The sequence below is a fragment of the Pleurodeles waltl genome, chromosome 5 (genome assembly GCF_031143425.1).
Source record: "Pleurodeles waltl isolate 20211129_DDA chromosome 5, aPleWal1.hap1.20221129, whole genome shotgun sequence".
NCBI classification, from domain to species: domain Eukaryota; kingdom Metazoa; phylum Chordata; class Amphibia; order Caudata; family Salamandridae; genus Pleurodeles; species Pleurodeles waltl.
Window position 1 is genome coordinate 1,023,307,191 of NC_090444.1, and position 13,127 is coordinate 1,023,320,317.

At 43.2% G+C, this 13,127-nt stretch overlaps 1 long non-coding RNA gene across 1 annotated transcript in view; it reads right to left on the reverse strand.

Moving 5' to 3' along the window:
• The window catches only part of LOC138297345 (uncharacterized), a 90,032-nt gene extending 78,540 nt beyond the window's left edge, over positions 1-11,492 (reverse strand). The window contains exon 1 of the long non-coding RNA XR_011204039.1: positions 11,391-11,492. This is a non-coding gene — a long non-coding RNA (uncharacterized lncRNA). The remainder of the gene's footprint in view (positions 1-11,390) is intronic.
• Positions 11,493-13,127: the final 1,635 nt, after the last annotated feature.

Genomic DNA, 13,127 nt, shown 5'->3' on the forward strand with positions numbered 1-13,127 from the left:
TACTAATGTACTTCCCTCCAGTGTGTGCTAGGCGGCTGTACTTAGGGGTGTTGTCTTCGCCACCGTCGCCAGTCGTGTAGTTGTGTCGTCTGCAGGAGCACTGAGAAGACCTCCAGTTCAATTCCCACTTAGGCTGCCGACGTGCCTGTATTCCTGAAGGTGAGTGTCACCTTTTATATTGTTTGTTTTCGCCAGGCCTTTCATGGCGATGAGACCGCCCCGGAAATCGTGGACGTGTGCTTGGTCATAATATGGTCAGTGGAAACAAGATCCTCGCCAACCTGGAGATGCCTTCCGCCGGCTGTGGCGGTCCAGCCGCACTGGCGGTACTGATGGTGACTTGGCTGTGTTGCGGTAGGTACACCGTCATGGTCATAACATGGCAGTCTTCTCACCCGTGCCCACATCAGTGCGTCCGACACCTCCACAGTGGCGGTCCATGGACCGCCGAACTCGTAATGAGGGTCTATCTGTCTGAACAGAAAGTACCAAGACACACTCTAGTCAGAGAGAAAATTATTTAAATTTGACTGGACAATGCACAAAAACTTCACACAAACACAGAGAAACACACAAGAAATAACCAATGCATTTTGACTAGCCCTGGTCTTGGTCAAAGTCAGTTTTCCATTCATCAACATGGTCTCTTACTCTAGTGATCTAGCCACATGATCACTTGTGTAAATGTATGCTTTCTTCCTGTTTATTCTGATGGAGAAACAGCCTTTACAATGCGGCCGTTAAAACACAATACCATTACCAAGCATCCATTACAACGCATATGCCTTTACCATGAATGCCTTTACCACGCATGCATTTACAATGAAAATGCAAGTATTTTGTGTCACAATCTCCACTGTCACAATCCCTTCTTGTGCCCTCTGTGCTGTGGGTTTTACACACTGGACTTATTTAGGCCCATATTTATAGTTTTTTAGCGCCACTTTGTTCCACTTTTTGATGCAAAAGCAGCGCAAACTTACAAAATACAATTGTATTTTGTAAGTTTGTGCCGCGTTTGAGTCAAAAAATGACACAAATGCGGTGCTAAAAAAGTATAAATATGGGCCTTAATCCCTCCCTTGTGGCACCTTTCTCTCTGGTGCAACTTATGGACCCCTCCCGGAGGTCTTGAAACATTAAACGGCCTGTTTTATTGCGAGTTTGTTCTGTCTTGCACCTGCAGTTGAACCACATGTTTCCTGGGGAATTAGCTGTATAATTTCTGACCTGTTGTCTTTTACAATGATGCTCCTGGGTTCTGTTAAACTGTTAATTGTTTCCAACTACCACTTGCACCCTGAAAAAAGTTGTATCCATTTGTGTAACACATGCTCTTTCCCAAGTTCCTTGGAAACTTCAAGTCTTCCACGTGAGAAACGTAGCTTTCTAGAAGAGTCTCTCCTTCCAGCACAAATACCCAAGCTTAACTTGAATCGGGGCTTGGCATAATTCCAGGCCTGTGCAAGCATCTTCCCTGCTCTCACCTTCCGACTCGCCTGGAACCTCCAGCACTCTAATCTTCCAAGCCTTCCTGCTGAACCTGTGTTCCTGAATCTTGTGACTCTCTAAGTGTCAACATTCTTGGTTACAATTCTGCCTCTTCTTGGACTTATTGCACCACAGCCTCTTGTCATCTTTCGGATTCCAGTTTAAGTACTTAGATGAGGCTAAGTACTTGATCCTCAGGTTAGCGCGCACCAATTCTTAGTTTAGTTTAATTATTCCAAGACTATGGGCTTGATTAAGAGTTTGGCGGGCGGCATAGACCAACCGCCACTCCGGATTTCCACCCACTGTCCCTATTATGAGTTTCCCGCTGTCCCAGTGGAAAACTCACCATAACACTGATGCCGGCTCGTAATGGAGCCGGCGGCAATGTAGCAGTGCGTCAGGTGCCACAGCACCGGTCACCCTTTTCACTGTCTGTAATTCGGTTAGTGAAAAGCACGAAGGGGCTGTCTATGTGGGCCCCTGCACTGTCCATGCCAAATGCAGGGGCCCCTAGGATAAAATGAACAATACAAAAAATTTGACCCAACTCTTGATAAGGTCTTAGACAATCATTTTCCAATAGCATATGAAAGCGAGGGGTTTGAAAGTTATTCTTTAAAAATTTAAAAATAACAAAGAAGGAAACTGGTTAAACTCTCAAAAGGGTATTTACAAATGCAATCACTCTAAAATATGTCATATTGCAGTTGGTACAAAATATTTCAGAATAAGAAGTGGTAACAGAAGAAAGATTAGTAAGAGAATATTGTGTACCCATCACCTTTTTGAACACGTCCTCAGTGTGGCAGGTGTGCCTGGAAGTGGATGCTGCACACACTGTGTCATTTAAACAAGCTTCGCCCTTACAAGGGCAAAACTAGTCTTGGATGGCCCGTGTCCTAGTTCAGGGAACACCTGGACTGTCAGTTCAGGTTGGCCTTTTCTGACTAGAGCAGGGTCAAGACTGAATTGCATTTGGCTGGGTCCCAACCGAAGTGGCATGGTATGCAAAATAACAATGAACTGGGAGGCAGCCCTGAATAATTACCAGTGGCTGAGATTAATTCAGACATTCAATTTATCCCTTTTTGTATCATACAAGAAATCCCACAGCACCCTCAGTATTGTAGTTTCTGACACTTACCATCCTCCTTTACCTGGATGTCGCAGATGTTGCATAGCTGCTACTCTGCAAATGGGAAATTTAGGTCTGTGCTCTAAAACCTCTCACCGAGGGCAGTTGCATTCTTCTGCACCCCTGGTGACCTAGAAACTGGTTCAGTAGAAAGTGCTAAGACCAATTTGGTACTACAAAGGGAGAAATTGTAGACAGGTGCAAGCACGGAATGTGAGTACTGTGCTGATTAAGTGCAGAAAGGGAAGCAGCAGCAGCAGTGGGATGATTGCTGTTCAGAAGGATTTCAAGCAGTGTGAGCTTAATGAGGCATGATAAATACAGTACAAGTGGTGCAAGTGCAGCAGCTATTAAGTAGGGAAAAGATGCATGGAAAGATGTAAAGCAAGGTAAGTGCAGTGCAAGAAGAGGACAAGCAGCGTTAATGCAGCATCAGGGGGAAATGGAGCACAGGTGAGGCTAGAGCACTGTAAGATTTCTGCCTTTTCTGTGTGGTTGCACCGTTTTTTTTGCCTTTCAAAGGACCCTAAATTTTTACTGATGTTAGAACTAGCTATGAGGTTACTTTAGCTATTACATAGGCACGTTATTTTAACTTTGGCTTGCAGCTTGTGCCCTTTTACTCCGAAACATGCATTTTATTTCCTATTATTATTTTAGCGAAAGCTTTAATTTAGTGGAGATGTTTTTATTATTTTAACAGCTTGTCCTTTCACACAGAATTCTGTTATTCTTTTGTCTGCATGACATTTTCATTCTGTGCTTCATTCAAGGCTGAACGCGAAGTTATTGCTGGCACAAAGCGTTCATCATGTCCCCAACTCTCATACACAGAAATATATGTGTTGTCACGTCTGGGCCGGGCAGTTTTCTCAGAACACCAGATGTTTTATTACAAAACACTTCACTGCCTACTACATGATAGCGGGGAATTCCAACTAATTGCCATTGTATGCTGCATGTCGCCTTTGCAGTTTCTGCTGAGACCTGGCACCTTTTCTCCCTCCATGTGGGAGGATTCTCAGTAGACCAACAGACCTCTTCTTTACCTACAATCACAGGTATGGGGATGGATTTCTTCTGGGGGCGTGATGGGCAGATTAGGGCTTACACTGCCTTGCTCTTGTATAGAATCTTAGTAGTGCAGGTAGGAATTCTAGAACCATTACTGTGACAGTAATGTGGGACTTTTCTAATGTTTAACTTTCCTTGTCACTGCCTTGCTTTTATTATGTTTTACCACCCACAAAATCACAATACATGCCTCTTTTTACATGGAATGCAGTTAATTCAAAAAAAATATTGAACCTAGTCCTGCTTCTGTTTTGTCTTCGTATATGTGAGACATATATGACTGAGAGAAAGGGGTAAGATCTGTTCCACCATTATTTCCCTGGGAAGGGCTGTCATAAATCACCTTTCACTCTTGGGTAATGGTGAGGTGCCACTAGCTGGCCGGAAGGGTTAGGCTACCAGCTGTCAAACGGCACAAGACTAGACACAGTCTCCTGCGATCGGTGGTGCTGCTGCCCAAATCCAGCAGTCCTGTTACTATAACAGGAGTCTATAAGACAAACTCTGTACACTTAACCCCTGCTAACCTGAAGTAAAATGCCTGTGCTTCCACTTTAAACCCTTGAATTGGCATATTTCAAATGGGTATATTTAACTTACCTATAAATCCCTAGTAAATGATATAAGATGTACCACAGGCCTGGATGTTATATGCCACTAGTGGACTGCAGAACCTATTGTGCCATCCACTACAGTGGTAGTTCAAATGTGGCTTCAGGCCCTCCCTCTGTAGCGGACTGTAGCAATATAAAAACTGAAATTCAACCTGAAAAACTGTTTGAGAGATCCTAACATAACTTTTAAATATTAATAAGTCACTCCTACGTAGGCCTTGTGGTCCAAGAGGCAGTGTGAATTTTATTAAAAAGTAGGACATGTACAAATTTAATGTTAACATATACTTACAGTGACTAGCACGCAAAAGCTATTTCTCACTGTTAAAGGCCTAGCTGTCCTATGTTGAAAATCAGATTACAGAAATCCTAATACTGTATCTCGGGGCTGGAACAAGCTACTAAAATAATTAAACAAACCAAATATTGTTAATAGTTGTTAAACATCACTTCAATGGTGGAGTAGGATTTGTAATAACTATTGAGGAAAAACAACTTTTAAAAAGTAACCTTACCCTTTTCCAGGAGGATAAATTAGCATTTGTTCTACTACTTCTGCCACCAGTCATCAGCATTTGAATAGGTTACAAAAAAAAGTGTGAGATGCTTTTCAGGAGCAAACAACAGACTGAGCTGAGTGGACTGGAATGACAACTCTGAACCTCACCAAATGCGCAGAACTCTGAGCATCCTTTTTGACATTACATTGGCAAATCTTGATTGAGATCTACTAGTTTTATGTGTAGCACTTTGGGATACACTTGAAAGGAAGGAAATGGGATGCCAAAGCAATTCTTGTATCAATTCTTGTGTATCCACTGTCTGGTTGCTGCAGAACCTGCCTTGTCCCACCAGACCTCTTTCTCCAGGTTTTACATATAACACTGGCGGTACACTTAAATGGAAGGGAAACAGGATGCCAAAATAATTCTTGTTTAGTCTCCATATGATTGCTGGAAAACCCCACCTTTATTCTACCAGACTTCTCTCTCTGGGTTGATTGTGGATACAGTGGCTGCCTCAAACGAGATTTTAGGTTAGATATGGGATGGCACTGCAATTACCAAAGTACACTCCCCACATACACTTCCAGTCCTCAGAGCTCAGGCCTAGTGTTGACAAAGGCTTTCAATCTCCTGAAAATGCCCACAGTGGGTAGGGTTGGCCCAGGGAAGTTTTCCTTGTTGGTTAACAGTGTGCCCAGGTACCATTTCCACCCACTACCAAGTGCCAGGCACAAATGTGGCACTTCCAGAACACTTCTTGGACCAAAAGAAAGATTAGAAGAACACACCTGGACCTGAGAGTGAACACAAGAGAACTGGGCCCGCTTTCTGTGACCTGGGAGGAACCCTGAAGGACTGTGCCTGCTCCCCCTTGTACCCAGGACAAAGAGGTGGACAACTAGGGTGGAAAAAAGCTGACCTTCTGTTGAAGCTAAAGGGATACAAGTTATAAGACTCCATGATCGTATTTATGTATAACTAACCATTGGTGGTAGTCAGGTTTGATTACATCAAAGGGTAAATTATCTGTCTTAAGTAGGGTTGGAAGATGGCTTTGTGTGTTGAATTATTTAGAATGGAGATTACTGAGTTGGGAATGTGTAGGCGGGTTGAACCCTTCACTGACCACACAAGCCAGCCTGGGGGACTTAAGATCATGGTGTGCTGGTGGGCACTCGAGGTGCGGTTGGGCTGGGGGGGCATGAGAAGTATCAAGGGTTTGGAAACAGAAAGTCAGCCTGAAAGAGTGAATAAATTGTTAGGAACATCTAGGAAAAAGGATACAGGACTGTGGAAGTTAACAACCAATCATTAAGGATTTCACACAAAATTTACATCTGTTCACATTGGGGACAGACACGTTATGGCTGAAAACTAGCACAGCACATTATAGGTCTGAGAAACGTATTTCCTGTTCAGGGGTGTGGCAGCACTAGGGACCCGGGGACTAGAGGGACCTATTTCACATCAATAATTTCTACCCACAGGGATGAGAATGTCTTAAGCCCAAATTTCGACAAATTGAACAAATCCACTTGAACCGGGGAATGGAATATGCCGGACAAAAAAAATTAAAATGTTCAACAGATTCAGTACTGTCACAACAGGCAGGACATAAGTCAGATGTTAAAGATGATCCCCAAGTACCAGTTAAGGACAGCAATGGTAGATACCCAAAACGAAAATGAGCATACAAACTCTTTCCCAATAAGTCAGGTATGAGATCTAAATAAAGTTCAAACTAAGGATTCCACTTAAAGTCAAGAAATTGATTGGTCAACTGACCATGTAATATGCAGCAGAGGAGATTATTTCTTACATAGGGCCAATAAGCTGCTTTCAAAATCAATGTATGGTTTTTCCCTAAATTCTGTGGATTCTCCTAATAGCTTTCAAGCCCCAAAGTACGAAACTATTTTGACACATGTCTAAACCATGGGATAGAAACTACAGTCGGTCTTTTTAGTAGGTCAAGAAGGGAGTCCCTATATATAATAAGTTCAGGGGTAGTCAAATCCTTACCCAAAAGAGTAGGGGTCTCAGAGCTATCAGATCAGCAATGCGATTGAACCCAAGATCCAGAAACTTCAGGATCAGGGGTGTGCTACAAGGGCATGCAAGTAGAGCCCTGGCAAAATTATTTTTGCCCACAGATTATCTTTTGCTATTATGGAACCCCAACACCTCGGCACCATAAGCTGCCACGCCCTGCGCCTTTGCCAGATAGATTTTGATAGCCGGGGATACGGCTTTTAATACAGAGCTTTTATAGAAACACAGGATAGCACCCGCCCTATGCTGAAGAAGCACCGCACTTTTGCTAATCTGATCCTCCCAATGTAAATTATTTGAGATCCTCACTCCCAGGTAATCTATTGAGCTAACCTTACTTAAAGGGGTCCCATCTAAAATGATGGTACATCTCCTAACTGATCCTGGACTAAACACCATTAGTTTGGATTTACTAACATTTAGGGCCTGATTTATACTTTTTTAGTGCTGCAGTTGCGTCATTTATTGATGCAAAAGCGGCGCAAACTTATAAAATATTATTGAGTTTTGTACGTTTGCGCCGCTTTTGCGTCAAAAAATTATGCAAATGCGGCGCTAAAAAAGTATAAATCAGGCCCTTAGTTCCAGGCCATAGTCTACCCAGTATGATTTAAACCTATCAACAAGAATCTGAAAACCCTTAGGGGTCTTAGAGATAAGTTGAGAGTCATCTGCAAAGAGTAGTATAGGGATTTTATGTGTGTTTAAGGAGGGGTCATCGTTCTGACAGAGAGACAAAATTTGTACCACCTCATTTATAAATAGAGTAAATAAGGCTGGAGCCAAGACACATCCTTGGCAAACCCCCCTCTGAATGGGTATATGTTCTGTTAATTCTCCCTGGTTGCCCCAACTCACCTGAGTATATGTATTCTCATGTAACTGTTGCAATAGATGGATTATATTGATAGGAGTACCCATTCTGGGTAACACTTCCCATAGTTTTTCTCTGGGGACCAAATCGAAAGCATATTGAAGGTCCACAAAAACAACATATAGATTTTGCTTGGCAAGAACTACATATTTCCAACATAAAAGCATCAACCTAAAGACCTGATCTACCGTACTGGTTTTTGGGCGAAAACCCACCTATAATGGGGATAGCACCTGGTGGTCTTGTACCCAACTTAATATCCTTTCCAAGAGCTGTTTGGCACAAATTTTCTGGAGATTATCAATAAGGCTAATAGGTCTATAATTGGCTGGGGAGCTCACATCGCCCTTTTTGTGAATAGGAATTATTTCAGCCCCTTTCCAAGTACTCGGGATTGGGCCCCCAGCTGCGATTTTATTCTAAATCATATTTATATACCAGGACCATATTATTGGTTCAGATTTGTATAGGTCCTCTGGAATCTTATCCGGACCTGGTGCTTTAGCAGATTTTAGGAAATTAATTGCTGCTATAGTTTCCTCTAGGGTAAAAATAATTGGATCTTTATAACTACAAGTATCCAATCCTGGTTCATCCGGAAAATAGCTTGTTCTAGCCAACAACGGAAAAAAAGATTCATGGATTGGAAGATTATAAGGTGTAGCATAAAGTTTGGTATAATGATTCACCCAGCTCTCAGGTTGAATATGATTACTGATAGTGCTCTTGCACCTTCTATGTCTACCAGACAATAGCTTCCAGATTGTCATGCTGTCATTATGTTTCGTTGCATCAAGCAAATTTTGCCAGATTGAATCTTCCCAGTTTTCCTTTGCTTGTATTATGGTCTTCTTGTAAGCAAATATAGCTGATTGTATCGTCCCCTGAGAACATGTCATAATAGCTGTTTTTAATGCTGACTTAGCCTTTGAATAATCCTTATTAAACCACACATTATTTTTAGAGTTACCATCAAAGTACTTAATGCTGGTCGTTTTGTAAAAAAAGCTCTGCAGTTTCTTCAACATATCTTCATGGATACTAAGAATGGGAATGTTGTTAACTTCATACCCCTCATAAATAACCATTACATAAACAAACAAATGATAAATCCCACTTATCAAGTGGGGATTAGACAGCACTTTTGGCCAACAGACCCGAGTATGACTATTGTCCAACAGTGGAGCTGGAACCACAGTGTGATGGTCATTCTGTGATCTCCTAAATACATCCCTATGCATGGTGAGGAACAAAGGATTATGATCACTCTCATAGCGGGAGTCCACCTTCATATCTTTTAAAGAAGGCCATAACCTAACATCCACTAAGAAGTAATCAATTACACTAGTGGACGTACCTCGTTTGAATGTGGACGCAGTGCTCAAATCAGAGGGAGTACGGCTACTACAGGCCCTAAGTCCGTATTTAAGACATAAAGATACCAACTTGGAGGCATCACAAGAACGAGTACACTTTCGTTTATTCATTAGATGTGGAATACCCCAAATTTCACCATCTTCATCCATCAGACCACTATTTAGACAAGAGGTTTCAAAAGTACAGTTCATATCTCCTACAATCACTAAATTAGTCAGAGGGTACAAAGTATCCAAGAATTCAGACAGCTGCGCCAGGGTCTGGGACTCAGATCCCCGAGGGACAGACAGAGCATAAACATTAATTATAGTAATCTTAAAATCTCGATCAAATATGAGTTGTACTCCCAGTAGATCAGGTGAGTCTATTTTTAAAAGGATCACACTGTAGTTTCTTATTTAGCAGTACCAATAGGCCTCCTTTAGCACGACCTAAACCCCTCCCTGGGGGTTGAGTCAAAACACAGTATGATAAAAACCCATCTATGTAGACTTGATCCTCAGCCCAAGTCTCCTGGAAAAGACAAATATCCTGATTGTCCATGTAGTTAACCCAGTCCAGGTCTCCCAACTTCCTGTCAAGCCCCGCTAGATTCCAGGACATTATAGATAGTTCCAAGCTGGTTGCCTCATCTCTAAGATTGGAACATTGGGCCTCTCTTAAATATACATCCTCATTAAGTACTCCAGATTTAACCTCCGGAGAAACTGCTGGATATAAATCAATATTTAGTCAATCAATTTCTGGTGATGTATGGGAGATTTTAAGAACCGGAGCTCAGACACACTCTTGTGTGGAGACTGGGCCATTAGGGAATGCAAGTGGACGGGAGGAGGGTGGGTGAGATACAAGTCTAATGCCAACCCCTCTCATATCCCTAAAATGGCATGCACGTAGTTCAAAATCCATAAGTTTGTCCACCAACGACCTATCTACAAAACAAATAGAAATAAAATCAAAATTTGAGCCTACTTGACTATGTCTGCCCGACTCGAGGATATCAGCATGAATGACTGAAAGACAATTGTGCTGGTCACGTAGCCAGTAAATAACCTTATTTGTCAAAGACTCTTGGGTTTCCAAAGAGCCAGAGGGCAATTTAGGCACCACAGCCATGTAAATGGCGCCACCTTTGCTCCTCAGTCCGTGGCCTCATTCCACTGAAACTGGCCAGTTTGCGCCAGCCTGGAATACAGCATCAATAGGAAATTTAGAAGGCTTAATAGAGTGTACAAGGGAGCTGGCAGCCCCAACAGGGACCTGGCAGTCAACATCCCCGAGGGCCATTAACAAGATCAATGGACTGAGGTTTAATGGGCTTTTGAAATCCCGATGGATTCCTATTATTGGAAACTATATTATGCTTCCGCCTTGCAATTGCAAGCACAGGCTGGAATCCCTCTACACGACAGATGGATGGATTATTTGTAGGGGGAGTAATAACAGACCCCAAAGAAGGGGTACCAGCTCTCAGCCTTAACTCAGACATAATAGTGCTCCCACCCCCCTTTGAACCCCATCTGTCCTCTGGCTCTTGCAGCCATACTTCTGTGCCTGTTCCCCATTAACGTTTCCATCAATAGTAACACCAATCGCTTGACTTCATCGATTCTTTGAAGAACAGTGGCCAAATCAATTCCCTCATGTGACAGTAACGGTTTACCGGTGTCATGGGGCAAGTTAGTCAAGTTATAGTCATCGACACTGGCTCCAGACAAAGTACGTAAAGCACAGGCAGAGGGACCCCCTTCCTCCGCCAGGGGCCCAAACCAATGTGTGCACGGTATATTAGGAACCACCATAATCACTGGACTTAGCGGGGGACAAAGAGCCTCATCCCACTTGGAAGAGGCACCACTCGCACAGCGAACAGCACCCAAGTCACTATGGGATGTTGTAATCAACAGGGAAGAAGAATTTCCCATAAGAACTTGGGATGCTGGAATTGGTTGATTGCGGCTTCTTCTGAAATATATCCAGAATTTATTTCATCCCAGATGTACCACTCTTTATGGACGGTGGGTTGGAATTACTCTTTAAGATGGCCTCCACCTCTTCAAACAATGTGTCCATATCATCTAAGGGATTTTTCCTTTATAAATTAAGGAACTCACTTGGTTACCTGACCGTTTTTTACATTTCTTTGTACCACTCAACGGTGCAGGAGCATCTACGGCTTTACGTTTCCTCATCATAAAACAACAAGGATTATGAATAAAAAAAAACAGTATAAAACCTAGGGTTAATATCCACAGTAAACTTACTTCTGCAGATCAAGGCGATATGCCCAGTCCAGCCTCTGTCGGGCGATGATGGGCAAAGACATGCCTGTCTTGGCCGGGTCTTCGCCCGGGCGCTTCCCACGCAGCAGGTGAAGGCAGCGCTTTTTAAACGCACAAGAGCAGGGACGCCTGGGGGATGTGGTCCCACCCCAGGCAGAGTTCAATAATGCCAAGCGTCTCCCACACAGCGGGTGAAGGCAGCGCTTTTTAGGCGCGCAAGAGCAGAGACGTCTGGGTGATGTGGTCCCACCCCAGGCAGAGTTCAATAATGCCAGGCGTCTCCTACGCAGCGAGTGAAGGTAGCGCTTTTTAAGCGCACAAGAGCAGGGAAGCCTGGGGAATGTGGTCCCACCCCAGGCAGAGTTCAAGAATGCCAAGCGTCTTCTTACTATTTTATTTTCCTGACGGAGCTGGGTCCCTGCTACTGAGTGGCAGCAGTGAGCTGTAGATAGTTTAAAGTGCGTATGTCTTTTTGTCCGGCAATCATGCTACGGCCAGCCACACATGCCATTTTCAACTTCTCTAACCTAGCTGTCTGAAGACAGCTGGGTGAGAGAAAGCACAGGCCTCTAGTGCTCTTGAGAACACAGAGAGTCAGCTCCCTCCAATCCTGACGCTTCTGCATAAGAAATGGCCAGGATTGCTTAAGGGAATTTGCTGGAGCCCGAAGAGACCAGAGCAAGGCGGACGTCAGACATCATGCAGCATGCAAACTACGTTTTGTTTTCTTTCATTTACACACACCACTCACTTTGTATGCATGCACGCACCAACACCGCATTTGCCCGCCTCTCCACTTTGCCTACACACCACTGCAGATTATAGCCGAGGGGTAAAATTATGTTTTACATTCGGCAGTGGCATAGCGGAACATTTCATTTCCGCCCAGAATCCTCTTCTGAATCTTTTTCCACAACGTGCTCATGTCTCCCGTTTCATTCTAAAGCCAAAATCAATACAAGCAAGGCTCCTTAACCCTGAATATTCAGCATTGTTAAATAAAAGAGAATAAAGAGAGGGCAGCACACACACACACACAACTCTTAAATAGCAGCCAAAACGAAATGTGTTCATGAACAGCCCGGGGATCAGTCTGCAGTTTGCGACATGTCTACCAGTGACCGAGTGCAGTCCATCTGTCTGTGGCTGGCACTAGAGCAGTGTCTGAAGTATGAGCTGGCACCTCTATCGCCTTCTGCTGTTATGAATTTGTCATATGTAGATCCTGAAAGGAATAGTCAGTTACATGGCAGGCTCATTAAAACTATCATTATTGGTTGTCATGACAGAAAAACAGACATAGTGAATCTCTCGTCTGGGGTTGGAGTCCCTAAATTGAAATGTAGGGCAATTTAAGTGGGATCAATAAGGAGTGAATTCCCATTCCAATTTGTGATAACTGGTTTGGTTCAGCAGTGTCTATTTTTGGCCCCATATAGCCATGTGTGATCCAAGTGAGTGGCTGTTAAGTTACTCAAAAGACCGCATGCCCTCCTTTGTTTTATGCAGCTAAGTTTTGCTATGTCGAGATTCGAGAATATCTGTCAGAGAAAAGAGGGGAGGAGGTGAAAGGGGAGAGTAAAAAAATTACCTTTTTTTTCATTTCGCAGCACCAGAACCACAGTACGGAATCACACATGGCACACAAGTATAACATGAGGCTATTGTTGTTTAGTGTTAATACGTCTAGTACCTTTTGATAAATTAGTGTTACATAAA